The following is a 4,966-nucleotide window of genomic DNA, read 5'->3' as shown; positions in this document are numbered from 1 at the left end:
GTGTATTTACTTTATATACATATCTGAGTTGAAAACTTTATTTTCACCTTTCACTTAACGTCTACGTTCCAAGCTGGCATGGGTTGTAGAGTTATGTAGAAAGTTGGTATCTCAACTACTAGCAATTGAGACCTACATAATCTAGAGGGTGTTTTTAAATTTCATTATTCTTTTTTTTAACCCAGGCAACGCCGAGTATTTCTGCTAGTATATATATATATATGTGTGTGTGTGTGTGTGTGTGTGTGTGTGTGTAAAAGTGTTAGCGGTTGGAATAACCGTCTAAGGGATACTAGAATCCGTTCTTACTATGGGTATCATTTACCTATGCAATCCCTGGGCATGGGTATGCAAGCACACTATGGTCATAGGGTAGAGGTAACAATAGAATTAAAAAAAAAGTTTATCAGAAATCAAATTTAAATAAGCAGAAAATGGGGAAATCTTTTGATCAACAAACAAATTGACCAACATCGGTTGATTATTCTTTTATACAAAACATGACATTTCTTACTTCTTTATTGCCCACAAGGGGCTAAACATAGAGGAGACAAACAAGGACAGATGTAATCGACTTAATCCGTTTAAATCGATTAACGGATTAAGTCGATTACATCGACCCCAGTGCGTAACTGGTACTTAATTTATCGACTCCGAAAGGATGAAAAGCAAAGTCGACATCGGCGGAATTTGAACTGAGAACGTAACGGCAGACGAAATAGCGCTAAGCATTTCGCCCGGCGTGCTGACGTTTCTGCCAGCTCGCCGCATGACAACATTTCTTACGGCCATTTCTGTTGCCAATGTTAGTCGGTGCTTACGAAAGAAATTCCAAAAATAATATTCACCATCTTTATAACACATTCAATCAAGTACATGGAGCTTCATCGGAGTGAATAAAAATGCACAAAATGAAATAAACGAAGGGAAGAGGGAAGAGGGAAGATCAGCGCCTCGAGATGAAGTCGAAGGCTCTATATATTATAATCATACTATTTTGCAGCATGGAGCTTGAAGTCGATAGGCAAAAGAGAGAACTAGCAATGATCTAGGGAAATATTTATGGGTTATCTCTTTATAAAGGGGAACCAGGGTGTGTAAATAGCAGTGAAATAAAACTAGTACTAAAATAAAACAGGTATTACCAATATATCTAGAGAAAGAATAGTACTTACGATTTCGTAAAGAGGGCTAATTAATATTTATCCAAAACCAAAAACTCTTCGTATTAGGTATTATATACGATTAGTTGGTCGTATTCAGGCTTCCAAAGCAATTACTGAGAATTAGTTTTTCGTAAGAGTCCCTTGCACAAACCAAGACAGATATTTTTGTGACGCCAGAAAAAGACAACATTAAGTCCTTTGAACATTTCATACTGGTAATATCTTCGCCCTCTACAGTAGTAAAATACGATATCAGTGAAAGACCAGTTGGAAACCAGTAACCAATGAATCTATTTCACAAAATGCGATATCAATAAATTGTTGCTTTGAAATAGCGCCCACCATAAACTTTTGAAAGAAATTTTCAGTAAAGAGATGAAAAATAAAAAAAATAATAACAAACTTTTAAAATGAAAAGAGTTCTTTGTTGATTAATAGACCGAAATATTATTATCAATAGAAAAATTAAAGAGGTTTATAATTGATCTCTTGTTTAATGAGAATAGAATCAAAAATAGGACAATGATCACTTAAAGGAAGATGACACAGGAATTATCAATTTAAAGTAACATGCACCGAAGAGGCTGATGAAATAAAAAGCTCTTGATGGGTGAATCGCTCATCGGTTTCGATTGTTGGCAGTGCTAATTCTTTGTACATATTTTTAGTTGAAAATAATTTTTTATACATAAATGCAGTTAATGAAGGCAAGTATATTATGCAATTTCATTCACTTCCAACGTATATTTGTGGCTCACCATCTAAGTAAGACACTGCTTTTTTGACGAACAGTTCTGTCGTGTTTTTAACTGCAAAATTTTTTTTCTAGAAAGACAAGGAATAATTTACATAGAATTAATTATTATGTTCTATGGTGTGTTGCAGTATTTCCATTAAACATTTCTTTATTTCATAAATTTTGCCATAAAGGCATTACATAGAGGGGACAAGCAAAGACAAACAAACATAAACATTTCTTGTCAAACGTATATCACTAAAGTATTTAGTTGGGGTATATCATCAGATGAATTATTCAGGACGCTGATTGAGAGAACACGTGTAATACTGCGTCTAAACTGATAAGATTCGACCGGGTCAAAATGGTGTTACTTCTTTCTCAAACAAAATATCAACAACATCGATCTATCTTACCTGGAAAGACTTTCAAAATTCATGGTTCTCTCATCATTCAGCTTTATAAAATAATCAATATAAAAGATCAGTCAATTATGATAATATCTGACTAAGAATAAGACCGCCCCCACCCACATTTATAATTATGTCCTAACTATCTAATGCCCATATTTATATTTAATATTTAGCTATATATTCGTTGAAAAACCCTAGCTTAATAATCTATTAATCTATTGATTGAGAATATCCCTACAGAAATTTCTTTTCGCATCATTTTCACTCATATAAAAGAATCGAGTGAAATTATCGTTATAAATTAAGACAGAAAGCATTCCTTGCTACTGGAATGATACAAAATAATAGTACGGTATTGTTTCATGTCGTGTTTATTGATTTTATTAAATCTTTCCGACATACACAGAGAACATGTTTCGAATTCATAAAATTTAAACAAGCAAAGAAGTATGCAAATTTTAAGATGATGAAGTATGTTTAGAAAGATACACAAAACAGATAATTTTCCCAAATTGAGTAAGACCATAAAGTTTAATGTACTAAAAAATCAGTCACCATGTACTTGATGATTAATATAACAAACTGTTGAAATAACAAAATAAAATAAATCTAAAGGTTGTTACTATTTATTGATAATGCTAGGAAAATAAATAAGTCGACAACTCTCTGCATATATTCTGTTGCATGTATTGGTACATGATTTATTGTAAAAGAAAAGAAACCCAAAATTGTCAGTAAGACCAGTCTAGATGTCAAAAGTCATACAGTTTTCTGTGTTTGATTTTCATTATGAACTCAACAAAAAAAAAAGTCATCGTGTAATAGATGTAAAGCTGTAGTCACTACTGTGTCTATGGAATAGATGAATGCCGACAATACCCTACTCATTCCAACTTATATTCTTTACATTCATTCGTTTTACTGTAAGGTCCCTCGTGCATTTACAAGATTCTTAAAATTTAAGGATAAAATAAGGAGCAAACCCATGTTATTTGATCAAATTTATTTTTCTTGTGATTATAATGTGAAACACGTTTAGGGGTTGTTGATCTGTCTGCTAGTTTTAATCTTTTGCACAGTCTATTGTTCATGCTTGCTTTATATCTCACTGAAATTTGCATATTCCTTGATAGGTTCACACTGAATGATAACTCGAAACCAATCCGTATTCCAGTGTTAAGAAGAATGAAAAGAACTCAAACAATAAGTCATGCACACATTGGATTTTTGGGATAATATTTATGACTTTAGCACTCGAAATTCGACAGCTATGCCCGAAACATGTACCTTTACAAAGGAATGCCAGACAGATTCTATTATTTTATCAACTCTCTACTGTCATAATTTCATTTGGACGAAATATTATACAATGTCATTGTATTCTGACGATTAGCCCTGCCAACGAATTAATATGAATGTTAATACACTTACAGGATTTTCATTTCAGACAGATGGACAGACTCTAGGGTACGCTTGTACATACTTTCAGGCATTCAAATATGTCTAAATGAATATATATATATATATATATAGATGTATGTGTATATATATATATATATATATATATATATATATATATATATATATATATATATATATATATATATATATATATATGTACACACACGTATGCTTGGATGCATAAAATGATTTGAGTTCGCGCAAATACACACTTGCATGCATATATGATAACTACATGCATATACGCACGCACAAACATACATGCATACATACATACGTACATACATACATACATACATACATACATACATACATACATACATACATACATACACAGGAACGGAATTTGGACAGGAGAAATCTTATTTAATTGTTGGACGGGGAAAATAGTTCCCCAGACACAAAACCTGTACTTCGATGGTCTCACTATCTCTGCTGTCCCACACAAAGAATGCTACAAGTAGCCTGGCATTGATGAAAATATATCATATCAAGGTACCCTGAACAAAGATAGAGTGACCTAGAAATATTATACCAGACAAAGAAAAATATAACTGTCTGAAATTTCCTCTTACAACAAGACAATATCCCACAATGCATTTGCAGAACCAGTGTTTATTGCAACATTTGGGATACTTGACTGGCCTGTGGAAGAAATCCACTCCAGAGACATTAAAATCAGCAAGATTCTAGCATCAACTGGAAATTTCCAAAAAGTAGTGATATCGACAGGCTCTACTTAAGAAGAGATAATTATGTTGTGACTGATAAAATGCAATATCACGTGTTGCTGTTCATACTATCAGAAAAAAAAACTCTAGTCATTCATAATTAACTAGGAAGACTGAAGAGTATCTCATTGGTTCACAGACAGACATAACTGACAAGTACAAATAATTTTTACATCAACAATGACGTAGACCGCCTCTACGTAAATCAAAAACACGAATGCATCGATTCAGACAACTTTTGAAGGTCACATCATATCCCTTGCGCATTATCTTTTAAACACCAAGCGCATCCATTGACCATTCTTCGTATACCAAGCAGGTAACATCATGAGACTTGGAAAGCAACTGCTTAAGATATATTCCCTGATAAGTTCGAACACACGCCCAAAGAAGTTGCATACTCTCCTTCAACGTATCGATTTCAAGTTTTGGCGCAAGGTCAGTAAGTCCAAGAGAGGT

Source organism: Octopus bimaculoides, chromosome 6 (genome assembly GCF_001194135.2).
Source record: "Octopus bimaculoides isolate UCB-OBI-ISO-001 chromosome 6, ASM119413v2, whole genome shotgun sequence".
NCBI classification, from domain to species: Eukaryota; Metazoa; Mollusca; class Cephalopoda; order Octopoda; family Octopodidae; genus Octopus; species Octopus bimaculoides.
The sequence above is the reverse complement of the archived record's forward strand: the minus strand, read 5'-3'. Positions refer to the sequence as shown.